General features: G+C 43.9%; 1 long non-coding RNA gene across 3 annotated transcripts; it reads left to right on the top strand.

The window, feature by feature from the left end:
* Positions 1 to 5: 5 nt before the first annotated feature.
* Positions 6 to 11,286, top strand: LOC143806514 (uncharacterized). 3 transcript variants are annotated; one of them, XR_013221491.1, is made up of 4 exons: positions 6 to 427; positions 6,150 to 6,991; positions 7,081 to 7,143; positions 7,242 to 11,286. It is a non-coding gene; the product is annotated as an uncharacterized LOC143806514 (long non-coding RNA). The 3 variants fall into 3 exon arrangements; XR_013221492.1 differs by having other exon boundaries at positions 6,150 to 7,143; positions 7,242 to 9,377; positions 9,452 to 11,286; XR_013221490.1 differs by having other exon boundaries at positions 6,150 to 7,143.
* The last annotated feature ends 8,954 nt before the right edge of the window (positions 11,287 to 20,240 follow it).

Raw genomic sequence — 20,240 nt, 5'->3', positions numbered from 1 at the left:
AGGGACTCAGATCCTGCAGTGCCAGATGTGTCCCCCTGCTTAAGCCAGAACATGTCCGGGCCTGTCTGAAGTTTGCAAGAGAGCATTTAGATTATCCCGAAGAATATTGGGAGAATGTCATATGGTCTGATGAAACCAAAGTAGAACTTTTTGGTAACAACAAAACTCGTCGTGTTTGGAGGAGACAGAATGCTGAGTTGCATCCAAAGAACACCATACCTACTGTGAAGCACGGGGGTGGCAACATCATGCTTTGGGGCTGTTTCTCTGCAAAGGGACCATGACGACTGATCCGTTTACATGACAGAATGAATGGGGCCATGTATCGTGACATTTTGAGTGCTAACCTCCTTCCATAAGCAAGGGCATTGAAGGTGAAACATGGATCGGTCTTTCAGCATGATAATGATCCCAAGCACACCGCCAGGTGTTGTGAATTTGGTTTTTGGGCTCCCCCGGTGGTCACTGGTGGTACTGGACTTGTGTGCTTCACTTTCTCTGTTCACCTGTTTCCATCTGGATATGGGTGTATCCTATTTAGCCTTGCTGCTCAGTTATTCTAGTGCCGGCCATCAATGTAACCAGAGCCTTTCTGTTGCATGTTCCTGCTTCTAGACTACTATCAGCTAAGTTGGACTCTTAGTCCTAAGTTTGTTTTGCATTTTTGTTCCAGTTCACAGTTATGTTATTTTTCTGTAGCTGGAAGCTCTTGTGGGCCGAAATTGCCACTCCGGTGTCATGAGTTGACACATGAGTCTTAAAGTAATTTCGGGATGGTATTTTAATAGGGTTTTCAGCTGACCGTGAAGTTCCCTATTGTATCTTCTTGCTATCTAGTAAGCGGACCTCGCTTTGCTGAACCTACCTTCATACTGCGTATGTCTTTTCCTCTGAACTCACCGTCAATATATGTGGGGGGCTTCTGTCTCCTTTTTGGGGGAATTTCCCTAGAGGTAAGCCAGGTCTGTCTTTTCCTCTATTAGGGTTAGTTAGTCCTCCGGCTGGCGCTAGGCGTCTAGGGATAAAACGTAGGTACGCCACCCGGCCACTGTTAGTTGTGTGGTAGGTTTAGCTCACGGTCAGTTCGAGATTCCATCACCCAAGAGCTGTTCTGTTATTTATGTTCTCTGACGTTCCCTTGCCATTGGGAACCATGACAGTATGGCCGGCCAAGGGTTAAAACCGTTGGCAGAAGAAAGGAGAGAAAAAGAAGTCTGCAGATTTTTTTTTTTTTTCTTCTGAGCTTGCTTTTTAGTTGACTCAGTTGCATTTCTGCTCTAATTGCAGCCTTTGTCTCTCTCTCTCTCTCTCTCCTTCTAATCCTTGAATGGCTCTGATCTCACCTGATTAAAATGGATCCTCAGAGTTTGGCTACAGGTTTGAATAATCTTGCTACGAAGGTTCAAAATTTACAGGATTTTGTTATTCATGCTCCTATATCTGAACCTAGAATTCCTATACCAGAATTTTTCTCCGGGGATAGATCTCGTTTCCTGAATTTCAAAAATAATTGTAAATTATTTCTTTCCCTGAGATCTCGCTCCGCTGGAGATCCCGCACAGCAGGTTAAGATAGTAATTTCCTTGCTGCGGGGTGACCCTCAAAACTGGGCATTTGCATTGGCACCCGGGGATCCTGCGTTGCTCAATGTGGATGCGTTTTTTCTGGCTTTGGGGTTGCTTTATGAGGAACCTAACTTAGAGATTCAGGCTGAAAAAGCCTTGATGGCCCTATCTCAAGGGCAAGATGAAGCTGAAATATACTGCCAAAAATTTCGTAAATGGTCTGTTCTTACTCAGTGGAATGAGTGCGCCCTGGCGGCGAATTTCAGAGAGGGTCTCTCTGATGCCATTAAAGATGTTATGGTGGGGTTCCCTGCACCTACAGGTCTGAATGAGTCCATGACAATGGCTATTCAGATTGATCGGCGTTTGCGGGAGCGCAAACCTGTGCACCATTTGGCGGTGTCTTCTGAGAAGGCTCCAGAAAATATGCAATGTGATAGAATTCTGTCCAGAAGCGAACGGCAGAATTTTAGGCGAAAAAATGGGTTGTGCTTCTATTGTGGTGATTCAACTCATGTTATATCAGCATGCTCTAAACGTACAAAAAAGGTTGATAAGTCTATTTCAATTGGCACTTTACAGTCTAAGTTTATTCTGTCTGTGACCTTGATTTGTTCATTATCGTCAATTACCGCGGATGCCTATGTCGACTCTGGCGCCGCTTTGAGTCTAATGGATTGGTCCTTTGCCAGGCGCTGTGGGTTTGATCTAGAGCCTCTGGAAGTTCCTATACCTCTGAAGGGTATTGACTCTACACCATTGGCTAGTAATAAACCACAATACTGGACACAAGTGACTATGCGTATGAATCCAGACCATCAGGAGATGATTCACTTCCTTGTGTTGTACAATCTACATGACGTTTTGGTGCTCGGATTACCATGGTTACAATCTCATAACCCAGTCCTTGACTGGAAAGCAATGTCTGTGTTAAGCTGGGGATGTCAGGGGGCTCATGGGGACGTACCTTTGGTTTCCATTTCGTCATCTATTCCCTCTGAGATTCCGGAATTTTTATCTGATTATTGTGATGTGTTTGAGGAGCCTAAGCTTGGTTCACTACCTCCTCACAGAGATTGCGATTGTACCATAGATCTGATTCCGGGCAGTAAATTTCCAAAGGGTCGTTTATTTAATCTATCTGTACCTGAACATGCTGCTATGCGAGAATATATTAAGGAGTCCCTGGAAAAGGGACATATTCGTCCTTCTTCATCTCCCTTAGGAGCCGGTTTTTTCTTTGTATCTAAAAAAGATGGCTCTTTGAGGCCGTGTATTGATTATCGACTCTTGAATAAAATTACAGTCAAATATCAGTATCCTCTGCCACTGCTGACTGATTTGTTTGCTCGAATAAAAGGGGCTAAGTGGTTCTCTAAGATTGATCTCCGTGGGGCGTATAATTTGGTGCGAATTAAGCAGGGGGATGAGTGGAAAACCGCATTTAATACGCCCGAGGGCCATTTTGAGTATTTAGTAATGCCTTTTGGTCTTTCAAATGCCCCTTCAGTCTTTCAGTCCTTTATGCATGACATTTTCCGTGAATATTTGGATAAATTTATGATCGTGTATCTGGATGATATTTTGATTTTTTCGGATGACTGGGATTCTCATGTCCAACAGGTCAGGAGGGTTTTTCAGGTTTTGCGGGCTAATTCCTTGTGTGTGAAGGGTTCTAAGTGTATTTTTGGGGTTCAAAAGATTTCTTTTTTGGGGTACATTTTTTCCCCCTCTTCCATTGAGATGGATCCTGTCAAGGTTCGGGCTATTTGTGATTGGACGCAACCTTCTTCTCTTAAGAGCCTTCAAAAATTTTTGGGATTTGCTAATTTTTATCGTCGATTTATAACTGGTTTTTCTGATGTTGCTAAACCTTTGACTGATTTGACCAAAAAGGGTGCTGATGTTGCTGATTGGTCCCCTGCTGCTGTGGAGGCCTTTCGGGAGCTTAAGCGCCGCTTTTCTTCCGCCCCTGTGTTGCGTCAGCCTGATGTTACTCTTCCTTTTCAGGTTGAGGTCGATGCTTCCGAGATCGGAGCTGGGGCGGTCTTGTCGCAGAAAAGTTCCGACTGCTCCGTGATGAGACCTTGTGCGTTCTTTTCTCGAAAATTTTCGCCCGCCGAGCAAAATTATGATATTGGTAATCGGGAGCTTTTGGCTATGAAGTGGGCTTTTGAGGAGTGGCGTCATTGGCTTGAGGGGGCTAGACATCAGGTGGTGGTATTGACCGATCACAAGAATTTGATTTATCTTGAGTCTGCCAGGCGCCTGAATCCTAGACAGGCGCGCTGGTCGTTGTTTTTCTCTCGTTTTAATTTTGTGGTCTCATACTTACCAGGTTCTAAAAATGTGAAGGCGGATGCCCTTTCTAGGAGTTTTGAGCCTGATTCCCCTGGTGATTCTGAACCTACAGGTATCCTTAAGGATGGGGTGATATTATCTGCTGTTTCCCCAGACCTGCGACGGGCTTTGCAGGAGTTTCAGGCGGATAGACCTGATCGTTGCCCGCCTGGTAGACTGTTTGTTCCTGATGATTGGACCAGTAGAGTCATCTCGGAGGTTCATTCTTATGTGTTGGCAGGTCATCCCGGGATCTTTGGTACCAGGGATTTGGTGGCTAGGTCCTTCTGGTGGCCTTCCCTGTCTCGAGATGTACGAGTTTTTGTGCAGTCTTGTGATGTTTGTGCTCGGGCCAAACCTTGTTGTTCTCGGGCCAGCGGATTGTTGTTATCTTTGCCTATTCCGAAGAGGCCTTGGACTCACATCTCTATGGATTTTATTTCTGATCTTCCTGTTTCTCGGAAGATGTCTGTCATCTGGGTGGTGTGTGACCGTTTTTCAAAGATGGTTCATTTGGTGCCCTTGCCTAAGTTGCCTTCCTCATCCGAGTTGGTTCCTCTGTTTTTTCAAAATGTGGTTCGCTTGCATGGTATTCCGGAGAATATCGTTTCTGACAGGGGGACCCAGTTCGTGTCTAGATTTTGGCGGGCGTTCTGTGCTAGGATGGGCATTGATTTGTCTTTTTCGTCTGCGTTCCATCCTCAGACTAATGGCCAGACTGAGCGAGCTAATCAGACCTTGGAGACTTATTTGAGGTGTTTTGTGTCTGCGGATCAGGATGACTGGGTTGCCTTTTTGCCGTTGGCGGAGTTTGCCCTCAATAATCGGGCTAGTTCTGCCACTTTGGTTTCTCCTTTCTTTTGCAATTCGGGGTTTCATCCTCGTTTTTCTTCCGGTCAGGTGGAGTCTTCGGATTGTCCTGGAGTGGATACTGTGGTGGATAGGTTGCATCGGATTTGGGGACAGGTGGTGGACAATTTGGAGTTGTCCCAGGAGAAGACTCGGCATTTTGCTAACCGCCGTCGTCGTGTTGGTCCTCGTCTTCGTGTTGGGGACTTGGTGTGGTTGTCTTCTCGTTTTGTCCCTATGAGGGTTTCTTCTCCTAAGTTTAAGCCTCGGTTCATCGGCCCGTATAAGATTTCGGAGATTCTTAACCCCGTGTCCTTTCGATTGGACCTCCCGGCATCTTTTTCTATCCATAATGTCTTCCATCGGTCATTATTGCGCAGGTATGAGGTACCGGTTGTGCCTTCCGTTGAGCCTCCCGCTCCGGTGTTGGTTGAGGGTGAATTGGAGTACGTTGTGGAGAAGATCTTGGACTCCCGTGTTTCCAGACGGAAACTTCAGTATCTGGTCAAGTGGAAGGGCTACGGTCAAGAGGATAATTCTTGGGTGACAGCCTCTGATGTTCATGCCTCTGATTTGGTCCGTGCCTTTCATAGGGCTCATCCTGATCGCCCTGGTGGTTCTTGTGAGGGTTCGGTGCCCCCTCCTTGAGGGGGGGGTACTGTTGTGAATTTGGTTTTTGGGCTCCCCCGGTGGTCACTGGTGGTACTGGACTTGTGTGCTTCACTTTCTCTGTTCACCTGTTTCCATCTGGATATGGGTGTATCCTATTTAGCCTTGCTGCTCAGTTATTCTAGTGCCGGCCATCAATGTAACCAGAGCCTTTCTGTTGCATGTTCCTGCTTCTAGACTACTATCAGCTAAGTTGGACTCTTAGTCCTAAGTTTGTTTTGCATTTTTGTTCCAGTTCACAGTTATGTTATTTTTCTGTAGCTGGAAGCTCTTGTGGGCCGAAATTGCCACTCCGGTGTCATGAGTTGACACATGAGTCTTAAAGTAATTTCGGGATGGTATTTTAATAGGGTTTTCAGCTGACCGTGAAGTTCCCTATTGTATCTTCTTGCTATCTAGTAAGCGGACCTCGCTTTGCTGAACCTACCTTCATACTGCGTATGTCTTTTCCTCTGAACTCACCGTCAATATATGTGGGGGGCTTCTGTCTCCTTTTTGGGGGAATTTCCCTAGAGGTAAGCCAGGTCTGTCTTTTCCTCTATTAGGGTTAGTTAGTCCTCCGGCTGGCGCTAGGCGTCTAGGGATAAAACGTAGGTACGCCACCCGGCCACTGTTAGTTGTGTGGTAGGTTTAGCTCACGGTCAGTTCGAGATTCCATCACCCAAGAGCTGTTCTGTTATTTATGTTCTCTGACGTTCCCTTGCCATTGGGAACCATGACAGCCAGGGCAAAGAAGGAGTGGCTTTGTAAGAAGCATATGAAGGTCCTGGAGTGCCTAGCCCGTTTCCAGATCTCAACCCCATAGAAAATCTTTGGAGGGAGTTGAAAGTCCGTGTTGCCCAGCAATAGGCCCAAAACATCACTGCTCTAGAGGAGATCTGCATGGAGGAATGGGCCAACATACCACCAACAGTGTGTGCCAACCTTGTGAAGACTTAGGCTGGGTTCACATTGCGCTAGGGCAGTCCATCTAACGGACACATTTTTAAGTAGTAAAAACACAATGCAACGGACATTGTAACGCACCCATTGACTTTCATTTGTATGACGCATTGTAACGCATGTCAAAATTGGCATGCGTTTTCAACATTCCGTTTTTTATGACGTACCTTCGAACGTGGCCTGCATCGTTTTTGGGTCCAGTCAAGCTAATGCAAGATTAACGGAAGCGCTAATTCTGCCATTCAAGTCTATTGCTAACGCAGCCAGACGCAAATCAAGCAAAATGTTCAAATGAAACCATACGTTGGATTGCGTTAATGAGGGTGGTGGGTGGTCCATGAGGGTCCATGTGGTCATGTGACAGGAAATATGATTGCAGCCATTTTGGAGCATATAGTCTGCCAGCACATATTGAGAAAACGCCAGCAGCACAGTGTGTGTCTTGCAAGCGATCAGAGGCAATGTAAGTACAATTCTATGTATATATTTTTCTGTATACATCATTTGATTGTGTAGTGCCCAATCGGATGTGTGTGTACTAAATGTATTGTTTTGTTTGTACACAGATGTCGGATAGTGAGGGATCAAGCAGCAGCAGCGTGTCTGCAGTGTTCTCTTCACAATCGGTATGCTTTCGATTTAAAAAGCCACAATAATGTTGTGTGTCACTCCAGTGTATTGAGGTAATGTGTAATCATGTTTTTCTTGCAAATAGGAATCTTCTGATCCCGAACCTGCCAGGCCACCCCCCAAAAAATTGGCAAAAGTGACAAAGAAGGTACATGCCACACATTTTGTGTCTTTAATTTTTTTAACATATAATTACTTGATACAAGAATTGTAACTTTTTTTTTTTTTTTTTTAACTACACCTTAGGTTGTTGAAAAGGGAAAACAAAAGAAACAGCCTCGCCGTCTGTCTTCACCTCACCTAGAAGTGGTAAATATCACTCAAAATGTTCCTTTTTGAACAAAAAAAATACTAATTAGTTGTTTCCTTTTTTTTTTTATTAAAAAATCAAACATACAAAAGAAACATAACACAAGAAACAAGTGCAGCGCCCCAGAGTCCTGGTCGTTGCAGTAATGTCGCTCTTCCACCAGGGGGAGTGATGTTACATCTGATGGTACTAAAGGAGTTCACCTGACCAGGTATCACAGTCACACACTACACTTCACACTCCGGCCACCAGGGGGAGCAAAAGGTCCTATCTATTAGGCCACTCCTCACACACGGGTAAAACTGGGGGTTGGATAGGAAGTTAGAGAGAAGCAGACTGGGCTTCGACCAGATAACATCGAGTCAGGAGCAGCCTGGGTTTGACCCAGAGAGGCCTGTCAGAGGTGGGATCCTGACAGCGGCCTAGCACGAGATAGAGCGTTACGGAGCTACGCCTGCACTTCATTGCGGCAGCATCCTAAGAAAGGATACGAAGCGAAGTATATTGTGGAGAGTGAGAACCGAGATCACAGCACAAGGCGATAACACCAGAGGGAGTTCTGCCTTAAGATCGACAACATCCTTCTGAGGCGCGTAGCCGGTGGCCGGAACACCGAGGGAGTACTGACTCTACGCATTACTCCAAACAACGGCAGGACAGTTAATTCCAAGTTGGCTGCCCAACCTAAATACCTAACAAGACACGGAGGCAATTTGTGGGAGAGGGGCGTCTCTAGGGTCCCTATAAAATAGCTCCAGTCCTACCCAGTCATACGGGTTGTCCTATCCTTATCATCTGGGGGACAGAGAGAGAGAACATCAGAAATATCCACAAAGGTTGTGAGGACTATCCCATGGTGCTCAGCAGGGAGGTACTACAACACACAGGCGCTAGTAGGAAGGCTACTGATTTCCACCTGCATAAGGGAATTCTGGATGTGCCTTCGGACCGGCCAGACTCAGCCTGCCCTGTGAACAGTGCTCTGGACTGTGGACACTGAAGTCTTCAGTAAAAGGTAAAGAGACTGCAACCTTTGTGTCCTCGTTATTCACCACGCCTTACACCGTCCACCATCATCACCTACACATCTGGGAAGCCCTGGGGATATACTTCACCTGTGGGAAGGTACACCATCTAGCTGCCATAACATCACCCCAGCAGACCCCTAAGCAGCGTCGGTCACCCTGACCGAATACCACAGGTGGCGTCACGAACACCGTACAAACTTCACCTTTAATTGGACGCCCCTCAGAAGGGCCACGGACCGGGTCGGGCCACCGTGACATCCCCAAGACCGAGACAGAGGGACCCGGTACCGAGTACCCCATTGCCCTACACATGGGGGCGCTCCACATATATATAAAACTACGTTTAAAACCCTGGTTAAAAAACTACATACATATCATAACATAAACCAAACACTACAAGGACAGCCAACAAAAATTCGATGAAACATTGCAATACAATTTACAAAAATTTATAAAAATGTAAAAGTGTTTTAAAAAAGCAAAAAAATTTGGATAAAAATAATAAAATGTAATTTTGGCGATGAGATAAAGTTATGCAACCAAAAATGAAATTCTACATTTTAATATAACGTTTTGTGTTTACATAGTCCAAGCAGCCCGCAAAAAAAAGAAGGAATATTGCGGTTGACGAAGAGCCCTTGGACATAGAAAACGAGACACTTATAACACTAGTGGAAGCTAATCCGTCCATATGGGATCAAAGTGACAGCTCCCAGCACGATATTATTAAAAACCGGAAGTTGTGGGATAAAATAATATGCCTGTTGGACCCAGGATATTTGGCTAAGTCCGCATCGTCTAAGAAAAAAATTGGTAATTATTGCTGAACTTAACAAAATGTAAAGATTGCAAGCTGTCAAATATTTATTTATTTTTTTTCTGTGAAGCCGAAGCTGTCCATACCCGGTGGAGATCCATTAGAGATCGATTTGTACGGGACTTCCGCACCAGCCAAAACACCCCCAGTGGACCTGGTGGCAAACATGTCACCCCTTATGTTCATTATGAGCAATTGTTTCTACAGAAAACGTTGTTCCAGCGCTCGTAAGTAAAAAGTGAGAGACAAACAAGTATTTAATTAAAATCTCGTAAATAAAAATTTTTTTTTTTGGTTATAGAATGATATGCAGTACCGCTGCGCCTCAAGAGGCAGAGGAACCGGAGCCATCTCTACAGGAAACCAGCCAGCAGACGGGCGCTGAAGATGTGTCTCGCCTGAGCGAGCCACGATCAATGGAGAGTAGTACTGTGGCTCCTGTTGTCAGTGCCCGTTTGCAAGCACAGCGCGGACGCAAGCGAGCATCTGCCAAAGATGAAGTCGATGCCATAATTGTGGATGGACTCCAACGGTTAGAGGATCTGTGTCGCAGTGAACACAGAGATCTAAGGCGGGAAATAACGGAATTGCAATCCCGTGAATCTGTATATGCAGCCAATGAGTGGAAGCTCCTGCTTTCGTCATATGTGCCTGTAGTTCAAAATATACCGGCGCACAGAAATATAATGTTTAGGCAAAGACTTAATGACCTAGTCGAGGAATTTTTGGGCCCCAGGAACCCACTTCCTCGAGACCAAGAACCATGGACATGCCGTCATACAAACCATAATACAGGGGCCAGGGTGAACCGAGTATGGAAATGCAAAGGCAATGTAGCAGTCCAGCGTACAGTTGGGCAGACAATACGCCCGCGCAATATCACAGTCTGTAACTACTGTTGAAACAATCACCAAACTTTGGCAATTCCTGCGTTTAAATTGTTTGTGTAAAAAATTTTTTGTACCCGAGTTTATCGTGCATGTATTCGTTCATCCCTATGGGATCTCATATGTTAAAATGTCTACCAACAATCAGGTTGGACGTACAATGTCTTCAGAATATTTTTTAGTAAAGTTAACTGTTATTATAACATTTCATATTCTTGTATGGATTGAACTTTTTACAATTGATTAATATAAACAAATTTAAAAAAGGGAAAAAAAAAGGGGTTCATGCCTGGAAACAAAATTGTGCAGACAGATGCATGCCTTCACTACACGGTCCACATTTTCAAGTTGCAGTTGCATGCAAGTTAGTAATATATGCCATTTTAAGGTCAAAATACCAAAGGCACACTCCACATAACATCTTGCCCGGCTCAAGCGATAATTAAAAATGCGTCTTGTGGAGTTTAGACTACGGCTTTAGGAGATTGTGTCCGAGTTGGAACGCCTCATCCCCAACTAAAACATAGGGCAAACTTGGGCCTTCGGTCCCCGGAAGAGGTCGTCCTGAGGGTATGTTGAAGCTGTTGCTGTACAAACATTTCCCCATGTTGGACTCTTTGAAGACTCTGGAATCGTTTGTCCGTCCATATGCACCAATATACACACCAACAAATCGGTATCTAGCATCCGCAATAGCCATCAATACAATGGAAAAGTATTTCTTATAGTTATATTATAGGGATCCACTATGCACTGGTTTCTGAATATGAATGTGCTTGCCATCCACGGCACCAATACAATTGGGGAAATTAGCCACATCCTCGAAATGTTTGGAAATCGATAGCCACATTTCTGTTGTCGGGGTTGGTAGCACAAGTGGTTGTAAGTTGTTCCAAATGGCATCACAAGTTTCACGAACTAGTTGGCAAACGGTTGATTTCCTCAGTCGAAATTGAAAATGCAGTGACGCAAAAGATTCTCCGGTAGCCAAATATCTGTCGGAAATAAAAAAAAAAATAAAAAATTAGCCCTATGGACATATTGATAAGATTTTAAAGGACAACTAAAATAAAGGCAAGTTAAAATGGAATCGGACAATCGCCAAAGTGTACATAATTATATGAGATATGCTCCACGATAAAGTACATCCTGTCTTTTTCAATAGAACAATGTTAAAAAAGGATAATTACCTCAGAGTCACCACTAAACGTTGCTCTGCACAAATACTATCACGGAAAGTGATGATGTATCTCATCCTTCACATGCGAGAGCAGAACATCAAAGGTCTCAATGGACATCCGAAGATAACGTTGAAATTTAAAGGGATGATCCCGAAGCTGAACATACAGGGTGTGAAAGGCACCATATGTATTCCATAAAAAATTCACTTCATGGATCCAATATCTCCTTTGGGAAATACGCCTTCTCCGCCGAAGTCGCAACTGCATCAAGCGAAATCTAACAAGCTCAGACACAAACATCTTGCTAGCAGAACTTCACTCAATGCTTGCAAAATGGAGAATGTTTTCCATACACCCCCAACGCTGACAAAAGAGCAAAAAAAAAAAAGAGAACAACTTTATTGACAGTGCCTGAACGCAGACAAACGGATGCTTCACGAACGGACATCAAAATTACATAATGCAGTCACGTACGTTAACGCATGCGTTAATGTGAAGCCAAATTTTCACCAAATTTGGCTCATTTCTGGACATGCATTTAACGGATCCGTTAAACGGATAGTACTAAACGCAATGTGAACCTAGCCTTACAGAAAACGTTTGACCTCTGTCATTGCCAACAAAAGATATATAACAAAATATGGAGATGAACTTTTGTTAATGACCAAATACTTATTTCTCACCATAATTTGCAAAATAAATCTTGCCAAATCAGACAAGGTGATTTTCTGGATTTGTTTTCTCATTTTGACTCCCATAGTTGTGGTCTACCTATGATGTCAATTACAGGCCTCTCTCATCTTTTTAAGTGGGAGAACTTGCACAATTGGTGGCTGACTAAATACTTTTTTCCCCACTGTAGGTTGTATACAGCTGAAATTAGTCATACCTGTATGCCACCTTGTTTAGTAAAAATCACCTTTTATAACTTTGATCTTTCAGGCTATGGGGCGTAGGCTACCCGGAAAAAAAGACCGCCTCCGGTCTTCATTACACAAGTTTTCTCCTCCCTTTTGTTAAGACATCCTTTTGACGTCATGTGTGCGGCTAGAAATCCCGCACCTGTGCATTCTGCCCATTGTCGCTACTCTTCACTGTGGGGAATTCATTTTCACTGAGATCACCGGAGATCACTGGGACCGGAAGTTACATTGACTCCCAGGCGCCTGACCTCATCAAAATTGAAGACATCGCCCATAGAAGGGCGCTCAGAATATCTCAGTAAGCTCAAAAGAATGACACATTCACTTAAAGATCCGGCCAGGGACCAGAAATGAGAAGCCTGTCAATTACTTGCTGGGGCACAGAGAGAGCATTTCAGATACTAATAGTGTCTGGATGCATGACTGCAGCCAGATATGTTATATGCTATCCGCAGTTTGGACAGCATCAATCAGCATAATTGCTGATCTGCTATAATCTTGTTCTACCACTAGATGTCACTATTTTACATAAATGCATAAAGCATTGCATTGTGCATTTCCTGCAATGAAAACAGTTGATCCTAAGGGGCCCCTCAGGGGACCTGTCTAATGGATGGGGGTCATCCAAAGTGGTGACACCAGTCCTAGAGTTGATTCACACTGCGTGTTTTTGTAAATAAACCCTGAAGGTTGGATATAAGCAATTGCTTGTCATGGATCACCTTCAGAGTTGATTTGCTTTGCCCTCAGGTGCAGACAAATGGTGATTGCAATAGAAAAATATCTCATACCTGCTTGACCAGTGACGAACAGCTATGCTGGAGATGACTGGGTAATGTGTGTATTTCTTTGAAGATACCATAGAAAACAATGCAAAGCATTTAGCCTCCCGTACATAAAATACAGAGATCTCGTAAAACTCTACCATAAATACTCAGTACTAGCTCGGGGGCGATTGTACATATATATTTCACTGAAAAGAGGTGAGTGTGCGGTTTTTGTTATCTCCATTTTTATCTGTACGTGACAAGTCCTAGAGGAAACAATGGTCGAATTAAATGTCACAAACCGAGTATTCACTCATGTGTATACAATCATCAAAAGACTTTAATTCAGCGAATGATCATCATTAGTCAGAAAGCTCACTCTAAGGTTGTGCAAAATTACTGATATATGACAAAATACATAGGGAAAAAACTGCTGGAGGTATCAATGTGGACAAAATGTATGATTTACAATTTAAACAAGGTCAAAATAGCAGTTAAACACTGCTACATCTGCTCAGGACAAACACCAAGAGTCATCAGAATAGAAAGACTAAGGGTCCCTTTCCACTTGCGAGATAAAAAACGGTCCGTAATCTGGACCGAAAAAACGGATGGAACGTATGCGATTTTCATGCGAGTGTCATGCGAGTACAATGCGATTTTTAATCGCATCATCCGTTTTTTATAATCGCATCATCCGTATGACATCCGTATTACTGTCCGATTTGTACGCACCGGTGTCCTTTGAAAAGCCGGCAATTCAGCGCAGTGTACAGTAAAATCACACTGACAGGTTAGAATAGACTAGATATATACACATAGAATAGGTATATATACATATATATATGTCAGTGAGACACCTATATATGTATATTTATATTTAATGCAGCGCTAGATAGCATAAAAGCCGCTAATTCAATTGCCGGCTTTTAATTTCACCTTCACAAACCCGACATGATATGAGACATGGTTTACATACAGTAAACCATCTCATATCCCTTTTTTTTTGCATATTCCACACTACTAATGTTAGTAGTGTGTATGTGCAAAATTTCAGCGCTGTAGCTATTAAATTTAAGGGTTAACTCGCGGAAAAAATTGGCGTGGGCTCCCGCGCAATTTTCTCCGCCAGAGTGGTAAAGCCAGTGACTGACGGCAGATATTAATAGCCAGGAGAGGGTCCATGGTTATTGGCCCCCCCTGGCTACAAACATCTGCCCCCAGCCACCCCAGAAAAGGCACATCTGGAAGATGCGCCTATTCTGGCACTTGGCCACTCTCTTCCCACTCCCTGTAGCGGTGGGATATGGGGTAATGAAGGGTTAATGCCACCTTGCTATTGTAAGGTGACATTAAGCCAGATTAATAATGGAGAGGCGTCAATTATGACACCTATCCATTATTAATCCAATTGTAGGAAAGGGTTAAAAACACACACACACACATGATTACAAAGTAGTTTAATGAAATAAACACAGCGGTTGTTGTAATAATTTATTGCTCTCTCAATCCATCAGGAACACCCTCGCTTGGCAACATAATAAACGCACAAGATACATACCCTCAGATGTCAGATCACGTCCCACGATGTAATCCATCTGAAGGGGTTAACTAATATTACAGGCAGGAGCCCTGCTAAATGCAGCTGTGCTCGTGCCTGTAATTCCCCGGCGAATGAATGAAATGTAGGTCATTGACCTACATTTCCTTCAGTCGCGGTGATGCGCCCCCTGGTGGATGTCCTCATATGACCTGGAGCGTGGGAAAAAGTTCCCAGGCTGCAGTTTATGAGAACATCCACCAGAGGGCGCCTCACCGCGACTCAATGTAAGTACAGATCCTGCTTTCCTTTCAGCACCCGGGGGATTACAGGCACCAGTGAGTGGTTTATCGCAGCTCGTGCCTGTAATATTAGTTAACCCCTTCAGATGGATTACCTCGTGGGACATGATCGGACATCAGAAGGTATGTATCTTGTGCGGTTATTATTTTGCCAAGCGAGGGTTTCCTGATGGATTGAGAGAACAATAAATTATTACAACAACCGCTGTGTTTATTTCATTAAACTACTTTTAAATCATGTGTGTGTGTTTTTTAACCCTTTCCTACAATTGGATTAATAATGGATAGGTGTCATAATTGACGCCACTCCATTATTAATCTGGCTTAATGTCACCTTACAATAGCAAGGTGGCATTAACCCTTCATTACCCCATATCCCACCGCTACAGGGAGTGGGAAGAGAGTGGCCAAGTGCCAGAATAGGCGCATCTTCCAGATGTGCCTTTTCTGGGGTGGCTGGGGGCAGATGTTTGTAGCCACGGGGGGGCCAATAACCATGGACCCTCTCCTGGCTATTAATATCTGCCCTCAGTCACTGGCTTTACCGCTCTGGCGGAGAAAATTGCGCGGGAGCCCACGCCAATTTTTTCCGCCATTTAACCCTTTATTTCAGCAGCTACAGCGCTGAAATTTTGCACATACACACTACTAACATTAGTAGTGTGGAATATGCAAAAAAAAGGGGATATGAGATGGTTTACTGTATGTAATCATGTCTCATATCCTGTCGGGTTTGTGCAGGAGAAATGAGAAGCCGGCAATTGAATTAGCGGCTTTAATGCTATCTAGTGCTGCATTAAATATAAATATACATATATAGGTGTCTCACTGACATATATATATGTATATAGACACATTCTATGTGTATATATCTAGTCTATTCTAACCTGTCAGTGTGATTTCACTGTACACCGCGCTGAATTACCGGCTTTTCAAAGGACACCGGTGCGTAAAAATCGGACAGAACTCGCATGGTGCGAGTGCTGTGCGATTTTTTTCTCGCACCCATTGACTTGCATTGGCGAGTCTCGTCCGAGAATCGCAGCAATACGCAGCATGCTGCGATTTTTTTCTCAGCCGATCCAGATTTTTCTCAGTCCGATTTCGGCTGAGAAAAAAATCGCAAATCAAAAGACACCTATTAACTAACATTGGTCCGAGTGCAATCCGATTTTTTATCGGATTGCACGCGTCCGTTTTCCTCGCAAGTGGAAAGGGACCCTAACACCACAAGCCAACAAAAGTGAGAATGTATCAGTTATACACTTCAAGAGTATTGTTCTGTACCCCAAGTGTCAGTGCCATTATCCTGTACCCCGAGTGTCAGTGTCATTATCCTGTACCCCGAGTGTCAGTGTCATTACCGTGTACCCCGAGTGTCAGTGTCATTATCCTGTACCCCGAGTGTGTGTCATCATCCTGTACCCCAAGTGTCATTGTCATTATCCTGTACCCCAAGTGTCAGTGCCATCATCCTGTACCCCAAGTGTCAGTGTCATTATCCTGCACCCCGAGTGTCAGTGTCATTATCCTGTACCCCAAGTGTCAGTGTCATTATCCTGTACCCCAAGTGTCAGTGCCATCATCCTGTACCCCAAGTGTCAGTGCCATTATCCTGCACCCCGAGTGTCAGTATCATTATCCTGTACCCCGAGTGTCAGTGTCATTATCCTGTCCCCCAAGTGTCAGTGTCATTATCCTGTACCCCAAGTGTCAGTGTCATCATCCTGTACCCCAAGTGTCAGTGTCATTATCCTGCACCCCGAGTGTCAGTGTCATTATCCTGTACCCCGAGTGTCAGTGTCATCATCCTGTACCCCAAGTGTCATTGTCATTATCCTGTACCCCAAGTGTCAGTGTCATTATCCTGCACCCCGAGTGTCAGTATCATTATCCTGTACCCCGAGTGTCAGTGTCATTGTCCTGTACCCCAAGTGTCAGTGTCATTATCCTGTACCCCAAGTGTCAGCGTCATTATCCTGTACCCCGAGTGTCAGTGTCATTATCCTGTACCCCAAGTGTCAGTGTCATTACCGTGTACTCCAAGTGTCAGTGTCATTATCCTGTACCCCAAGTGTCAGCGTCATTATCCTGTACCCCCAGTGTCAGTGCCATTATCCTGTCCCCCAAGTGAGTCATTATCCTGTACCCCAAGTGTCAGTGTCATTATCCTGTACCCCAAGTATCAGTGCCATTATCCTGTACCCCGAGTGTCAGTGTCATTATCCTGTACCCCAAGTGTCAGTGTCATTACCGTGTACCCCAAGTGTCAGTGTCATTATCCTGTACCCCCAGTGTCAGTGTCATTATCCTGTACCCCAAGTGTCAGTGTCATTACCGTGTACCCCAAGTGTTAGTGTCATTATCCTGCACCCCGAGTGTCAGTGTCATTATCCTGTCCCCCAAGTATCAGTGTCATTATCCTGTCCCCCAAGTGTCAGTGCCATTATCCTGTACCCCGAGTGTCAGTGTCATTATCCTGTACCCCGAGTGTCAGTGCCATTATCCTGTCCCCCAAGTGTCAGTGTCATTATCCTGCCCCCCAAGTGTCAGTGCCATTATCCTGTACCCCAAGTGTCAGTGTCATTATCCTGTACCCCGAGTGTCAGTGCCATTATCCTGCCCCCCAAGTGTCAGTGCCATTATCCTGTACCCCGAGTGTCAGTGTCATTATCCTGTACCCCAAGTGTCAGTGCCATTATCCTGTACCCCGAGTGTCAGTGCCATTATCCTGCCCCCCAAGTGTCAGTGTCATTATCCTGTACCCCAAGTGTCAGTGTCATTATCCTGTACCCCAAGTGTCAGTGCCATTATCCTGTACCCCGAGTGTCAGTGTCATTATCCTGTACCCCGAGTGTCAGTGCCATTATCCTGTACCCCAAGTGTCAGTGCCATTATCCTGTACCCCAAGTGTCAGTGCCATTATCCTGTACCCCAAGTGTCAGTGCCATTATCCTGTACCCCCAGTGTCAGTCTAATTATCATGTACCTCGAGTGTCAGTGTCACTATCCTGTAGCCGAAGCACAGTTCCATTCAATGTTTAGCTGCCAGGTTATGCAGAACAGCTCCGAGTCCTATTAAAAAAACATGAACGTTTTCTGTAATGGCTACTACACATTCAATGTAACTCTGCTCAGCAGCTCCATTAAAAGTGTTTACCTCCACTGGTAACCAAAACTGTTTTCAGCTGTTGTGGGCGTCATAGGTGTCATCACCAATCTTATTTTTTTAAACTGTAATTTTCATTAAGTTTAAGTTTCGAGAACATATGCAAGAACAAAAGTCAAAGATTCACAAAAAATTGACAAGACATGGTTGTAACATAAACATGTGCATAAGACAGGTGAATCATTCTGAGGCGCTGCAAACCAAATTCCGTTCCACTGTACTGCAAGATCTCAAGCGTCACTCAGGGCTCTGAAGAACAAATCCTGAATTTTTACACATATAATCAATTTATAACCAATATTATCATCATTATTAACCAAAAGAAGGGAACAAATTAGAGACAGTAGATATGGGCACACGAGGGAGGGAGAAGGGAGATGGGGAAATGAAGGATTGTCTTAAATAAGTCAACCTTTGCTTTTTGAATAGCGGTTATGTATACCATAAGGCGAATATTGGAGATTCTACTAAGGAAATCTTGATTAGAGGGAGGGTGAGTCTGCTTCCAACAGCAGGATATTAGATATCTGGCAGCAGTTAGAAAATACAACAATTTAGAAGAGTTTTTTCCCAACCCTTTAGGGTACGTTCACACAGGACTTTTTTGCTGCTTTTTTTTGCTGCTTTTTTTTATGCTAATTTTCAGCTGCTTTTTACAATACCAGCAAAGCCTATGAGATTTCAGAAATCTCATGCACACACGTTGGTTTTTTGTTTGATCAGTTTTTTTTGCTTTGCTGCTTTTTTTGGACATAGGGCATGTCACTTCTTTCAGCGTTTTTGCTGCGTTTTTGCAGCGTTTTTTCACCCATTGACTTGAATGGGTGATTAAAAAAACGCTGAAAAAACGCATGTAGCATTATTTGCTGCGTTTTTTGTGCAGAAAATCATGGCCAGCAGGAAGGGATCTCACAGCCAAGAGCTTAGGGGTGTGGTTAGTGAGGTGTGAAGAGCCATTGTGAGTCATTGTGAGGTGTCCTGTTTGTGATCTATTGTGAGGGAGTTCCTGGTAGTGAGGTGTGAAGAGCCATTGTGAGCCATTGTGAGGTGTGAAGAGCCATTGTGAGGTGTCCTGATTGTGATCTATTGTGAGGGAGTTCCTGGTAGTAAGGTGTGAAGAGCCATTGTGAGGTGTCCTAGCAGCTGAAAATTGGCATAAAAAAAGCAGCAAAAATCTGCAGCAAAAATCTGCAGCAAAAAAGTCCTGTGTGAACGTACCCAAAAAACGCACCAAAAACGCACCAAAAAAACCGCACCTAAGGGTACGTTCACACAGGACTTTTTTGCTGCTTTTTTTTGCTGCTTTTTTTAATGCTAATTTTCAGCTGCTTTTTACAGTACCAGTAAAGCCTATGAGATTTCAGAAATCTCATGCACACACGTTGGTTTTTTGTTTGATCAGTTTTTTTTGCTTTGCTGCTTTTTTTGGACATAGGGCATGTCACTTCTTTCAGCGTTTTTGCTGCGTTTTTGCAGCGTTTTTTCACCCATTGACTTGAATGGGTGATTAAAAAAACGCTGAAAAAACGCATGTAGCATTATTTGCTGCATTTTTTGTGCAGAAAATCATGGCCAGCAGGAAGGGATCTCACAGCCAAGAGCTTAGGGGTGTGGTTAGTGAGGTGTGAAGAGCCATTGTGAGTCATTGTGAGGTGTCCTGTTTGTGATCTATTGTGAGGGAGTTCCTGGTAGTGAGGTGTGAAGAGCCATTGTGAGCCATTGTGAGGTGTGAAGAGCCATTGTGAGGTGTCCTGATTGTGATCTATTGTGAGGGAGTTCCTGGTAGTAAGGTGTGAAGAGCCATTGTGAGGTGTCCTAGCAGCTGAAAATTGGCATAAAAAAAGCAGCAAAAATCTGCAGCAAAAATCTGCAGCAAAAAAGTCCTGTGTGAACGTACCCAAAAAACGCACCAAAAACGCACCAAAAAAACCGCACCTAAATTAGCATAAAAAAAAGCAGCAAAAAAAAGCAGCAAAAAAGTCCTGTGTGAACGTACCCTTAAATTAGCATAAAAAAAAGCAGCAAAAAAAAGCAGCAAAAAAGTCCTGTGTGAACGTACCCTTAGGGTTGATGTTGAGAAGATAAACTGAAGGGTCTGGACAACCCTTTTAATCTTCATTTTTAAATATTGCGTACCTTGTGACAAATGTAAAAAGTCCATTACATTCATAACAGCAGGAAAAGAGAAAACAAATGTCATTGATTTATGCAAACAACAAACAAATGGTGGGATTTTTTTGTCGAAAGTTTATCTCATGACGAAAAATTCTTTTCAACCTCACTCTTTGCAAAGCAATCCCTTAAAGACAAATTGCTAGGCA

Source organism: Ranitomeya variabilis, chromosome 2, assembly GCF_051348905.1.
Source record: "Ranitomeya variabilis isolate aRanVar5 chromosome 2, aRanVar5.hap1, whole genome shotgun sequence".
Classification (NCBI taxonomy): domain Eukaryota; kingdom Metazoa; phylum Chordata; class Amphibia; order Anura; family Dendrobatidae; genus Ranitomeya; species Ranitomeya variabilis.
Note: the sequence above shows the minus strand (reverse complement) of the source record. Positions and strands in the feature narration are given on the sequence as shown.